This window comes from Myotis lucifugus, unplaced genomic scaffold, assembly GCF_000147115.1.
Source record: "Myotis lucifugus unplaced genomic scaffold, Myoluc2.0 scaffold_1, whole genome shotgun sequence".
Taxonomy (NCBI): domain Eukaryota; kingdom Metazoa; phylum Chordata; class Mammalia; order Chiroptera; family Vespertilionidae; genus Myotis; species Myotis lucifugus.
Genome location: NW_005871049.1, coordinates 20584822 through 20599822, shown reverse-complemented (window position 1 = coordinate 20599822; position 15001 = coordinate 20584822).

Below are 15001 nucleotides of genomic sequence, written 5' to 3'. Positions count from 1 at the left end.
TTTCTTTTTTCCGGGCAACTTTTTTTTGGGTTTCTCAAGGGGGCTTTCTCTGACCCCGTGAGCCCCTGAAAAGTAACCCCCCCCCCCCCCCCCCTTTTGCACTCTTCCTTGAAGAGATTTTTCATTTCAATTCCTGTCGGTACAGGAGTTTTTACCCTCTCATTTCCTGTGTATCAATTCCTGGGTCCAATTCCTGTGTATCAGGAGGACACTGTAGCAGATTTCACTTACCCGGGAAATTGTGAGTTCTTATGAATCACAAGTTAATTGGGGGAGAGCATTCGGGACTTGAACCAGTTTTCAAAAGTTTTTATTCCTTACTCAAATGCTTTTTTTTGGGGGGGGGGGGTGCGAGTAGCATATGCTCTACCTGTCAGCACTCTTATTTGGCCGAGTGACATTTGCTTATTTGAGTTTCTTTATTTTTCTATCTAATGAGAAACTTTTGATATTTAATATTTTGAAGGAGGATTTTTTCCCCCCTTCCATTATTTTAGAGGTGAAGTCTATAAAATCTTGGACTTGTATGTTAGGTATCTTCCCAGAGTTCCAAACTAAGGTGCAGGAAAGTAATTTATACAGACCTGAGGGCTTCAGCATGGGATAGAATTTTATATAACAGAACATAGGGAGTACTACACCGAGAAGTGTGGTGCCTGCAGACAGCTGTGTGTTCTTGCTCTCTCTGAAGCCACTGCTGAGAGAAGCTTTGTGGGAATGAATGTAAGTCTGAGGTTAGCTATGGTAACTTCTCCATTCAGGATCTGGATTAAATATGATACTTTCTCAAACAATGTTTCCATCCTATACTTTTTGTCTTTTGAAGTAATGAGTTCTACAAGTTTATTAGCTCCTAAATTATGTAACAATTCATTCATTTATCCCAAACCTGTTTCTTTGATGCACCAGGACACATGCAGAGTTTGTGTTTTGAGAAATGCTATTATAGGCTGGAGTTATTCTTTTTCTGGTTTTACAGAGTTTGAGTGTTTCTCTTTACCATTATCTTTCCTGACCCTTTGTATGTCTTAGACTAATTTCTTCAATTCCTTTGATCATTTTGCTCTCTTCTGGAACTTTTCCACCTTTTTTTTTTTTTATATATGCCTTGTTCTTGTTATTTTTTATGAGGAACCTTAAATTCTATCTATTTTACTTTTATTATTTTATTTTTTTAATCTTTACCTGAGGATATTTTTCCATTGATTTTTAGGGAGAGTGGAAGAGAGAGGGAAAGACAGAGAGAAATATCGATGTGAGAGGAATACATTGATTGGTTGCCTCCTGCACCATTCCTGACCAGGGCCTGGGCCAAGAAGGAGCCTGCAACTGAGGTACATAACCTTGACCAGAATCCCTTCTGTCCTCTCTAGCCACTGAGCCAAACCGGCTAGAGCTCTATCGATTTTAAATGGGTACTGACATGAGTAGTGGATATAATGTTAGATGTAAAATCAGAAACAAATGTCTCTGGTTCTGTTATCTTATTTTGTGACCTTAAGGAATTCACATATCTCATGTTTTACAGAAGAAGAAAAGTATAATCTTTCATAAGGAGGAAAGGAGGACAAACCAACAAACTATAGTTTAAGTATAGATTGTACTCCATCAAAGTTGTTTACTTACCTTAAGACTTTTTATTGCTTGACTATGGTAATGTTTTGTTGCATATTTGGGTATCAAAGAAACAAAGTATTTGGGATCCCTACCTTTGAGATGCTTTTATTTATAGATGGCAAAGGCAATGAATCACAAATTGCACAAGACTGTAGGAAAGTGAGAATGGACCACGATTTATCTACTACCATTATATGTCAGTTACTGTGTTTGGTACCTCATAGATATAAATGTATTTGCACACTTTTCATTAGGGAAATGATAGTGTTGAACGATGGAGGACTAATTGGAATGTCTGAACCAAATCTGTGAAGATATTTTTTTGGGAAGAAAAGTGTTTCAGACTTTTGGAATTGGAGGGTGTGAGGGACAAATGTAATTAGAAATTTAGATTGATAGGAATACAGAGGGAAGTTGTTGAATAGGCTTAGGATCAATCTGTGTTTGTGTAAATACATGTTTACAGATCAAAGAAGCAATTGAGAACAATGTTCCTGAGACAGTTTTAGATGAGGAGAAACTGTATTTTAGGCCAAGAGGCATTATACCTTTTTCTAGGGAACCAACATTTTTACACTATGGTCACTGAAGAGCTATACAGATGGAGGAGTGAAAAAGAAGGCCCTTCCAGTATTTCAGTATGGTGCTAATGAGCGATTTCTTGTAAGACATAATTCAGAAATGGGGCATTGTATTTTTTTTTTTTGACCTTAAATTTCAGGGTAAACAAACATTGGATACTAATGCAAGCTCAAGACAATAAAATAATGAGTGATATGCTGAAAATGTAGAGCTGGGAGTCATTTTCAAAGTATTAAGGTTTCTCGAGAGTGCTGATAGAGAATGAAAAATGGGTATTTTTCCTTGGGGTGGAGGGGAGGAAAATCGTTAAAGTTAGCAAAGATATAGTGAATAGATGAACTCTCCTTAAAATAAATGTTTTAAAAATGGATAAGAGTTGATGTTGAAAAGAAACAGTCTTTAAATATGGCCAGTAGTTAGTCTTAAAGCATATGATTCTGTATTTTTGAAATAGCTATGACAAACTTGTAGAGTATATAAGTTCCCTGAGGTTAAGTTCAAAGAATATATAGGATTTCACTGTTAAGGAACTTATACCTAAAAGGACAGATTTCTTTCACCGTATTCATGTTTTTACAGTTTGCCCAGCATTATTATCCTAAATTTGGCCTCTAACTTGACGAAGGGGCTAAAAATAGCTGGCAGAGAAGGCTGCTTCCCTTGCTTGAAGTTGTGTGTGTCTTTGTGTCCTGCACAATGGAGGGGATATCCCTGTGCTGGCACAGAAGTGCTGAAATTCTTTTTTGGAAAACCCTTTTATTAAAAAAGAAACACAAAACAACTTAGCACTTAAAAACATCCAGACATCTTTGAGGCATGAGAAACTGAAAGACTGTCCTTTTATTTTTTTTCTCTTTGTGAAACCTGCAGCTAGTGTGCTAGCTTTTAGTGTTGACTAGAATAAGGATTAAGGCTCGTGAGGCAGGGAATACATATATCCCCACTTTTGCATTGCTGAGTTTGAATTTCCCACCTTCCTGGTAGCTTCTTTGGCCTCTTCTTAAGAGTGATCATTGCAATGGCAGAACTCTCTGGGGAAGAGATATTTTGACAAGAAGTTTAAATCTAGGGTGATTCCAGGATGAGGGTACAGGGACTGGAATGTATGCCACATGGATGCCTGCTCTCTTCACCCCTACTTCCCACAACATGTGTTTATGCGGGCAAAACCTTGTTTTGATGAACGTAAAGGGCAACTGTACATGATTTACTAGTACAGACAGAGGGAAAGGTGGGACTCTGGTTGTAGGGAGTCATAACTTCATGAGCTGTGCTTTGGGATTGATATGGGAAGATTAAAGAGCCAGCCCAATTCATGTACTTTGGAGATGGTTCTGGGAAAAGTCTTACGTTTCCTCTGCTATCTCAGTGTGTAGAGGAGGGGTTGACAATTTTTTCTTTGTAAAGAGTTAGTTAATATTTTAGATTTTATGGACCACATGGTCTCTGTCTTAGTAATTCAGTTCTGCTCTAGTAGTGTGAAAGCAGCCAACGACAATATGTAAGTGAATGAGTGGGGCTGTGTTCCAATAAAACCTTATACATAAAAACAGGAGGTAGGTTGGGTTGGGCATGTAGTTTATGGACCCCTGACGTAGGCATCTGCCAAGTCCACCAACAATACAGTATGAGCTTCATCCATTACGAATTTGATGTACAGTTATTTTAGGTGGTCTGTTTTCTAAATGAAATGTGTTCCTCAAGGGCTGTCTTAATATGATTCTGTATAAAGCATAGCGTCTATTGTACAAGATAGTGATGAAAACTATGGATTAAGGAGCAGTGGCAATGCCATCTGTAAAGGGATGCAGCAAAAAGTAGGGACTACTTGTGTTTCTTATTAACAGACTAGAGGCCTGGTGCATGAATTCGTGCACCAGTAGGGTCTGCAGGGTCAGCCCGAAACCAGCTCTCAGACATCCCCCGAGGGGTCCTGGATTGCGAGAGGGTGCAGGCCAGGCCGAGGGACCCTACTGGTGCACAATTGGGGCCAGGGAGGGATGTGGGAGGTTGGCCAGCTGGGGATGGACTGCAGGAGGGCTCCAGGGCATGTCCGGCCTGTCTCTCTCAGTCCCTATCGGCCAGACCCCAGCAGCAAGCTAACCTACTGGTCGGAGCATCTGCCCCCTGGTGGTCAGTGCACATCATAGTGAGCGGTTGAGTGGCCTTAGCATATCATTAGCATATTATGCTTTGATTGGTTGAATGGATGACTGGATGACCGGACACTTAGCATATTAGGCTTTTATTATATAGGATACCATAATTGGCATATAGTGATATACTGGCTGTGTATCCAGGCCAAAAGTTGAAGGGACTTATGGATATAATTTTGAAAGGTTGTGAAAATAAATTATGAAGCATTTACTTTAGATATAAAATTAGAAGTGGTTGGCTTGAATCAGATGAATGAATCAAATTATAAGAACATTAAGGTGAGAGTCTTGTCTCTTAAAGTCTTAATCTCTTGTAGTGACCAATTCAGTGTGTATAATTATTGGCTCCCACAATTTGTGTTTTGTTAATTCCAAGTAGTATATCTTAACAAATCATTTAAATTATGTAAAAGTATACTTAAAAAACCTTTGCTGTATCCTTAAGAGTAAATGTGTCCCATGGGTTGATTTCTAAGGTTAGTCTGTCTCAAATGTGTTGTTTAGAAAGGACAAGTCATTCTGTGTAATTTTACATTGTAGCTAATATGAAAGCATTTGTTTCACACGTCAACAAATACTTGCATTGGATGATGGTATATTTTGTTCTGATTTCATAAATCTTATTCATCTCAGGATTCTCCTGTTTATGGCAGAGAAGGGTGTTACTCTGGCAGTAGCGATCAGTTTTTAGTTAGTTTCAAACCTGCTTTTACTTTATGTGCACATGTAATTGGTATTTCAGTTCCTCTTCCTTAAAGGAGTTTATATAATCTGACAATTTTAGTATACCTTTTAGAGGGTCACTGTACAGTTGCTTTTCTATTTATTAGGAGAGGAGTCTTTTCTTATTCTTTAAAAAAATCTTCAATTAAATTTTTGCCTTTTCAAGTAATTTTTATCATTTTCTCAAGCTTAAGGATGGGTGAAATTTAAGAGATGCCAGGTTTTCATCTCATATCTGCAAATATTCTGAATAGAAATATTCTATATTGTGACACTTTCTGTGGACAAGGGAAAAGAGTGGTGTATTATTATTTTTAAGTGTAGCTGAATTGTCATTGCAAACAGATGACTAAAGGTACTTTCAAACTATGAACTCGTGCTGTTAAACCTTTTTTGCACTGTATTTCAAAATTTTGAGTAACACTTGATTTCTCTAAAACAGCAAGTTAATACAAGCCAGTATGAGAGCCTACATTTGTGTTGTAGCTGCAATGCAGGAAGCGGAAAGATAATAAACAAGAATGCACAAGAGGCCTTATTGCTTGAGTATCTTATCTTTTTTTTCTTTTTCCCCATCATCTAAGGGACAGCTTGTGGATCAGTCAAGTATTGTGCTGTTTCTGTTGCTATGCTGTGTCTCTTCTGCCCTTTCTTTCCAGCTGAAAGATAGCTACTGGAAACCTGGGTGGATTTCGGAAGGAGGTAGCATGTTGTGAGTGTGCCTCTGTGTGCATGTACCTGGTGTATTGTACCACATGCTCCTTTCTGCATGATTGCTTTGGAATTTAGGAAATATTAAAACATAGCACAAAATATTTTTAATGTTACTTAGCCTTTCCTCTGAGAGGCTCACCATTGGATTCAAGATACTGTTTTCTTTTGGTTTATTCATCACACAGCATCTTGAATGAACCCATCAATATACAGACAGTCTCTGACTTACGATGGTTTGTCTTAGACTTTTCAACTTTATGGTGCTGTGAAAACGATATATATTCAATAGTGGTCAGTTTTCGAATTTTGAATTTTGATATATTTCCGGGCTAGCAAGAATTTGGGTATGATATTCTCTTATGGTGCTGGACAGCAGCAGCAAGATGATTTTGCCACACTGTAGGCTAATGTAAGTGCTCTGAGCATGTTTAAGGTAGTCTAGGCCAGTGATGGTGAACCTTTTGAGCTCGGCATGTCAGCATTTTGAAAAACCCTAACTTAACTCTGGTGCCGTGTCACATATAGAAATTTTTGGATATTTGCAACCATAGTAAAACAAAGACTTATATTTTTTATATTTATTTTATATGTTTAAATGCCATTTAACAAAGAAAAATCAACCAAAAAAATGAGTTCGCGTGTCACCTCTGACACGCGTGTCATAGGTTCGCCATCACTGGTCTAGGCTAAGCTACAATGTTTGGTAGGTTAGGTGTAGTAAATGAGTTTTCGACGTATGATGGGTTTATTGGGACATAACCCCATCATTAGTCAAGGAGCATCTGTATGTTAATGCCAAATGTCAAATCTGATGGCAAATTGCTGGTTTGATTTTGGAAGAATGTATTTTATCTTAGACTTTTAGGATGGTATGTTTTTTAGGGCAGTGTAAGGGGCAATAAATAATAGGCCTTTGCATGACATTCTCTAGATCTAAAAGAAGTTGCTTCACTAATAATAATAATTTATAACTATCTAATGGTTTAAAATATTGTGCATACCTGGGAACCAGCAACATGCTGCTAGTTCATTTCTCATTTACCTAATAAAATATAGTCATACTATGAAGGCAGAAGACTCATTTGTTAGGCAGTTCATTTCTTAGCTGCATGGCTTTGGACAAGCTATTTATCTTAATATTAGCTTTATCACCTGTTGATGGGGGGAAACCATGTCCTTCACAAAGTTGTTAGGATTAAATGAGATGATGTAAAACATATGCAAAGCTCTTATTAGTAGTCCAGTGCCTGGCATATAGCCATGTGACTGATCACTGTTAACTTGTTAAGTTAAAGATCTTTGAAGTGTGACATAGACAGAAGGCTAAAGTCAGGTTTTATGTTGCCCAACATTTAAATTCAGCCCTTGAGTTTGACAAATAATACTGAAGTAATTCTGCAGTGTGTTCAAACACATCTGAATCAGTGTATGTATGATTCATTAACATTAATTAGAAAAAAAAAGACTAGAGAAATGGCAGAACCACTGATTTGAACACAACAGGAATTAGAATTCATTTCCAAAGACCTCGATAGTGTTTAGATAAGACAGGACTTTTAAAAATAATTTGTTGATTATCTCTGAAAGTGGCTATTGTTTAAATTGTCAATTTAGAAATGTCAGTTATCAAGTCTCTTAACTGTCCATCTCCTTAACTGTTGGGAATAAAAAGCTTTAAAGAAATTATGGAGAAGTTTAATAGGTTTTATCTGTATTATTACATCTCATTTCAAATTAAGATAGAAGGAATTTTATTTAGGTGATTCTATTTTAATTAAATTTTAGTTTTCCCCCTTTCCTAAAATGATTAGAGAGATAGTGTTAGCAGTGTTATTGTTTGATATTCCCCTTTCATCCGTAGTATTTATTAAATACAAGATTAGTTTCAGAAATAACATTTCTTCAAGGTTGGTGTAAACAGTGTCCTATTGGTCAATGAAAGAAATAAATGCTTCTGGGTCGTTTTTGTATTTGGAAAGTATTTCTATTTTGAGAACCATTTGGCTATGCCTTCATAGTCTGTTTATTTAATAGAACTGTATATTTAAGATATGTGTATGGAAACAATCCAAAGGGAGAAAGGCAAGATTGAGATATATTTCTTAGCACTGATTTTCTTGCCAGCTCTTGTCCTCATTCTCTAACTTCTTCTTTTAAGGCAAGTTTGCTTTAGATTTTGGTGTAAATACAGAAATTAGATTGGTTTAAATATTAGTGGGTCTCTGGTTAAGTGGTTAATTTAATAAATATTCTAGTTTTAAAAAAATCAGTATTTTAAGTATTTTTCTTTGTTGGTAATGATTGGAGTTATGCTTCTTTCCATTTTAGAGATTTTTAAAAAAGCATTTTATAACGAATAGTTTACTGGATAGATGGGAGAAGAGCATAGTTTCTCTAGTGAGTTCAATTTCTTCCTGCTTATTTGTTATGTAGGCAATAATACCAGAAGGTTCGATAAGTATGTGGGTCATTAGTTTTCTTTTGCATGATTGGTGGTTCTAAATTGACTACTGTGAATTTGGTAATAGAAACTTTGGAATGCTGCTATAATGAATGGGGAACCATTTTTCTATTGAGTATTACACAAGTAGAATTTTTTCATTAGAAAAATATTCAAATTTTAACTTACTAGATTAGAAATTTAGAGCAGGAAACACAACATTTCTGATTTTTTGTACAGGCCATTTAGTAGGAGAGATAGGTGGACAGAGGAGGGGAGAGACACACAGCAAAGGAGGGAGGGAAGAGGCAAATACAAGGGAGAGTGGTTCAGGAAGTTTTGAGGTCAGTCTTAGTCAGAGGTCACACCCTGTTATTGCTTTGGGTTGTGGATGTGGGGTGTTACCACTTGTTATCTACCACCCTTTGAAATGTTGATTAAATGATTGGCTTTAGTTCTTAGCTTTTCAACATCTGGATTCTTTAAACCAATTTTAATCTGTATTGGATAGTCAGTGCGTGGGAAAATTTCCACAAAACCTGCTAGGAGAAGGGACCCACAAAGGGTTTTTAACTACATTGGAGTTTCTTGTCTCCTTATTGGTCATATTTCTCAAGCTTTGCCTAAGAGAGATGTTTGTAATTCGATATATGTGAGATAGTTGTTGAGAGGAAAGCTTTGGGGTTGATAGACCCAGGTTCCAGCTGTGCTGCTTTGCGAGGTTGGTCAAGTTGTTTATTCTATGTGTGTTTCCTGTAAAACTGGGATGATAAGAATAGTTAGTACCTACCTTTCTCATAGGGTAGTTAAGAGGATAGAGTGAGATAATGCATCACAGAGGCTAGCTGAGAATTAGTGCTCAAGAAGTGTTAGCTGTTACAATATTAAATTATTGTTATTTCCATTAGGTTGCTGGCTTTTTAAAATGCTGAGGGCATTTGTGGTCTTTGCTTCTGAATAGATCACTAGAATACTATTGCCTTTATTCAGCAGCACCGACACCCTAAAATCATAGAACCAGTTTCTTTGCTCCATCTACAGTTTGACCTTAATTTTAAGGCAGCCTTATACTCCTCATCATTTCCTTGACTTACTACTTAAATCACAAAACTTTCCTTTCAGCCCCCAGACCTCTATTTTACATAGTTTACAGAAGTGTAGCTTCTCCCCAGCTTATCACCTTTTGCTCATCCATGGCATTTCTTAAGAGAGAGGATACTAGAACCTCTTTTAAGAAGTATTCCCTGACTAACTAACTGTATACTTTCCCATCACCTGTTTTCTATTTTGCATGTCCTGTGTGTTATTAAATGAAGTACTTAACTTGCTTATTCTGTTGTTGTTTTTTAAATCTTTATTTATTAATTTATTTTGGTCTCTTCAATGAAATTGTAAGCCCTTTTAGGTCAGGGACCACTTTTCTATTCTAAGCCTTATCTTTCTCACTTGAAAAAAAAGATAATACCTTCCTCACAGGGATGTTGTAAGATTTCAGAGAGATGATGTGTGAAAAAGGTCCTGAGCCAAATCCTTAATAAGTGGTAGTTTCCTTTTCTTTGAACCACTCTATTTCTTAAAGTTGGTACTGGGCTTACAGTCAGTACTTAAAAAATACTTGTTAATTTATTCTGAATTGAGTTTGGGAGCCTTTTAACTTCCATTTGTGTGAATAATTTTAGTTTTTATTTTCCAGTTAAGATTCAAAATGCTACTTTCCAGTTATCAGATGGTAAAGGCTGAGGCATTAATAAGAGATGGCATAATAGTGATTAGAGCAGGGACTCAAGCCACCATTGTGTGGGTTCAAATACAGACTGCCGCACTTATTGGTTGTGTGACTTTTGGCAAGTTGTTTATCTCTTTTGGCCTCACTTTCTTAGTTTGTACGATGGGGAGAACAGCTACCTATGGATACTTTGTTGTTAGGTTAAATGAAATAATAAATAAGCAGGGGACAGTGACTGTCACTTAGTGGCCCCAGGGAACATTTGGCGATATCCAGAGGGAGATGTTTTTGAGGATCACAACGTGGAGGAGGTGTGTTTGTGGGGGGTTGCTACTAGTATCTAGGGGTAGAGGCCAGGTCAAAGTGATGTACAGGACAGCACCCCGCAACAAAGGATTATCTGGTTCCAAATGTCAATAGTATCAGGGTTGGGAAACTCTGCTCTCAGTTGCTTATTTGAATATTTTCGTTGTGTAAGAACTTTGCCAGTTAAATTCTGTATTATTGATAAAAATAAGTCATAGACATGGAATAGGCCTCAGTTAATATTAATTTTAAAGGACACATAAAGGGAGATTAATTGCTTTCATGATTTTTATAAAAAGTTATATCAGTTACTCCAAACATAATTTAAGAGTGCTTATATTTACTTAGAAACTAGGAAAGGTTTCCAGGTGGATTTTCCTGGATTTTTTTTTTTTTTTTTTTTTACAGTGGCAAACTGTTCATGTAAAAGTATATCAAGGGTAGGGGGCTCAAGAGATATGAGTGCCATAGGGTAAATATTCGTAAAGTCAAATATACCCTAATGGAAAAAAACAAGTATCAAGGTTGATGGAATGATCTATTGAGAGAAAGCTTAGATCGTGTCTTATTTCCCTCACGCCCTTTATATTTTATCACTCACTGAGTTGAATGCTGTTTAACTTAGGCCTTTTCCCCCCACCCCTCTTTTTCTCTCTGTTTAAAATGGAACTCTTCCCAGTTCCTGTCCATTTTAGGAGCTTCTAAATTGATTTCGTTGCACTAGTATTCCTATCTGAATTGACACTTAAGGGAGAGCCTTTCTAGTCCAGGATTCTGTCTACCACTCAAACCTCCCTGCACTATCCCTTTATTGACATGAGAAAATTAAATGCTATTAGTTGTATATTATCTTTGGGAGAACTGGGAAAATAGTCAATCACATTATTTTCTTTTTTAAAAATTTATCTTTATTATTGAAAGTATTACAGATGTCCTTCCCACCCCCCACCCCCCATTGACTCCCCCTTACTTCCCCTCCCCAGGTCTTCATAATCACATTATTTTCTGTATTGTTTAGTTCAGATGCCTTCACTTGTATCTAAGCATTGTATATCCATTTATATACGGCATGTATATATTTTAATGTATATTTGTGTGTATTCATATATACACATTCATGTATAATTTGTCTCTGTCTCTCGTTATTTCCTCTGCCTGGAGTATTTTTTTTTTCCTTTCATTTTTGAAGTATTTATTTTTAAAGACCCTACTTAAATACCACCTCCTCTGGGAAGACTGTCCTGATTTATATAAGTGGAGTTAGTTGTATTTTCTTTTGGTTACCCGTAGTATCTATGTGGCTTTTATAGCACTTAATATAATTATTTGTATTTTTCTCTTCTACTGATCTGTTGGTTCTTCAAAGACATGGGCTATGTCTTATTTATCTTTTCAGTTAATATCTCCACCCTCCAAGTGCCTAACATTTCCTGCTACATAGTAGGCATATAGTATGTTAAAAAATTAAAGGAAGAGAAAAAAAAAAACTGGGAAGGTTTTTTAAAAGGCTCTATAAGAGGAGGATATTATCTTTTTTTAAAAATTGACTTTTAAAGAGAGAGAGGGGGAGAGAGAGAAACGTCGATTTATTGTTCCACTTATTTATACATTGATTGGTATGAGCTCTAACAAGAAATGGAACCCATAGCCTTGGGAGTATTGGGGCAACACTCTAACCAACTGAGCTACCCAGCCAGGGTAAGGAGGATATTATCTTGTCACCTTTGTTTCCAAGTGCTTAGTGTACTCTCTGTCCATTGGTGTTCAACAATTATTTATTGAATGAATTAGAAGCCAGCCCCAATAGTTGAAAGAGAATCCATGTGAACTTTTTTCTTCTGCATTCCTAGAAAGCATATCCTAGAAGTAAAACAGTCTAGATATTTGGTACACCTGATGCATTAGGTAAACCTTTTTCTTGATTCAGTAATGAGACTTTTGATCCAACAAGTACTTTTTATGAAAATGCTTCTGGTTGATTTCTTTTTCACCTATGGGCCCATTGTAGTATTGGGCTTGTTGAAAGATGAATGTTTAGTATTAGTCTTACATCTTGGATGAGTTATCAGTAAGTAAAATTGTATACATTTGGGTCCAAATAAAGTGAGTATATATTTACTCTCAAGTATGGATAATGACTGATGCTATTGAAGCATGGGAGAGAGAGGGGGCAATTGGAGGCCAGGAAAGTGCCTACTAGGAAAAGTCTCTTTTTCTTTTGATGATGATTGATTTTTACCTGCCCCAGTTATTATTTTTTTTTAATTTTAAAAAGAATCCTTACCTGAGGATATGCATTGATTTTTCTCACACACACACACACACACACACACAAAATCATCTGCTTCCCTTACGTGCCCCAACTGGAGATTGAACCTGCAACCTAAGGTATGTGCCCAGACCAGGAATCAAATCTGCCCAGACCAGGAATCAAATCCATAACTTTTCGCTGTACAGAAAGGTGCTCCACCAACTGAGCCACACTGGCCAGGGTTCCCCCAGTTATTTATAAAGAACTAGAGGTCCTGTGCACGAACCTTAGGTAGGGTCCTTAGGTCTAGCTGGTGATCAGGGCTGATCGGGGCCTTCTGGCTGCCAGCGGGGGCCTTCCTTCCCCAGCTGCCAGCTGCTGGCCAGGGCCTTCCTACATTCTGCACCGCCCCCTCATGGTCAGCACATGTCATAGCAAGCAATTGAACTCCTGGTCTCCCGTTCAAACTCCCAAGGGAACACTTTGCATATTAGCCTTTTATATATATATAGATTATCTAGAAGGGAGATGGGTGTGAATCTAGAGGATAAGAATATTGATTTGGTAATTTGATAAATTAATAATTTGATATTTATTGTTTTAATTAACATTACCACTATGGAGTGTTTACTTTATGTGAGACACTGTGCTAGGTTTTTTTATATGCATCATTTTATTCTTCACAGCAGTCCCTATGAAACAGTTACTAATGCCTGTTTTATGGCAGAATAATCAGATTCAGAGAATTTTCCAAGAACATAATATAGATAGGAATTTGAACTCACAGAACTGGGATTAAAATCCAGATCTATCTGACTCTGTGATCTATGCTTTTAATCACCATGCATACTTCTCTTAAGTTTCAGTGAAGGAGTTTTGTATTGAAAATGGGAAATCATTGGTAATACTGAGACTAGAAGCCTGGTGTATGAAATTCATGCACGGGGGGGGGGGGGGGGCATGCCTCAGCCCGGCCTGTGCCCTCTCTCAGTCCAGGACCCTTTGGGGGATGTCCACCTGCTGGCTTATGCCCACTCCCCGGGGAGTGGGATTCTTAGCGCTGCTGAGAGCGCTGCTGTGGAGGCGGGAGAGGCTCCCGCCACTGCTGCTGCGCTTGCCAGCTGTGAGCCCAGCTTCTGGCTGAGTGGTGCTCCCCCTGTGGGAGCACACTGACCACTAGGGGGCAGCTCCTGCATTGAGCATCTGCCCCCTGGTGATTAGTGCGCATCATAGCGACCGGTCATTTCGCTGTCAAGTCAATTTGCATATTAGCCTTTTATTATATAGGACTAGAGGCCCGGTGCACAAAAATTTGTGCACTCGGGGGGCGGGGGAGGGGGTCCCCCAGCCCGGCCTGTGCTCTCTCGCAGTCTGGGACCCCTCGGAGATAATGACCTGCTGGCTTAGGCCTGCTCCTGGGTGGCAGAGGGCAGGCCCAATCCCTAAGTGCAGCCCCTGGTCAGGCTCAGAGCAGGGCCGATTGGGGAGTTCGGGGCGCCGCCCCCTGGCATGCACAGAGCAGGACAGATTGGGAGGTTGCGTTGCCACCCCTCAGTCACGCTCAGGGTAGGGCCGATTGGGGGGTTGGGGCACTGCCCCCTGTCACACTCAAGGCAGGATCGATGGGGAGGTTGCAGCGCCACCCCCTGTCACGCACAGAGCAGGGCCGATCAGGGGGTTGGGGCGCTGCCCCCTGTCACTCACAGAGCAGGGCCCATCAGGGGGTTTGGGGGTCCGTACCCTGTCACTCACAGAGCAGGGTCAATCAGGGGGTTGGGGAGCTCCCCCCTGTCACTCACAGAGTAGGGCCGATAGGGGAGTTGGGGCACCGCCCCCTGTCACACACAGAGCAGGGCGGATCAGGGGGTTGGGGCGCTGCACCCTGTCACACTCAGGGCAGGGCCAATGGGGAGGTTATGGCTCTACCCTGTCACACACAGAGCAGGGCCCCTGGAGGGGGGTTGGGGCGCCACCCTCTATCACCCACAGAGCAGGGCCGATCAGAGGGTTGGGGCGCCACCACTGTCACACTCGGGGCAGGGCCGATGGAGAGGTTATGGCTCTACCCTGTCACACACAGAGCAGGGCCCCTGGGCGGGGGGTGGTTGGGGCGCCGCATCCTGTCACACACAGAGCAGGGCCGATCAGGGAGTTGGTGTGCTGCACCCTGTCAAACACAGAGCCGCAGGGCAATCAGGGGATTGGGGAGCTCCCCCCTATCAGGCACAGAGCAGGGCTGATCAGGGGGTTGGGGCGCTGCCCCCTGTCACGCTGATCCCGGTGCCGGGAGCCTCGCTGCTCCGCTGATCCCGGTGCCGGGAGGCATATTATCCTTTTACTTTATAGAATAGAGGCCTGGTGCATGGGTAGGGGCTGGCTGGTTTGCCCTGAAGGGTGTCCTGGATCAGGGTGTGGGTCCCCACTGGGGTGCCTGGCCAGTCTGGGTGAGGGGCTGAGGGCTGTTTTCCGGAAGCGGGTGACTGAAG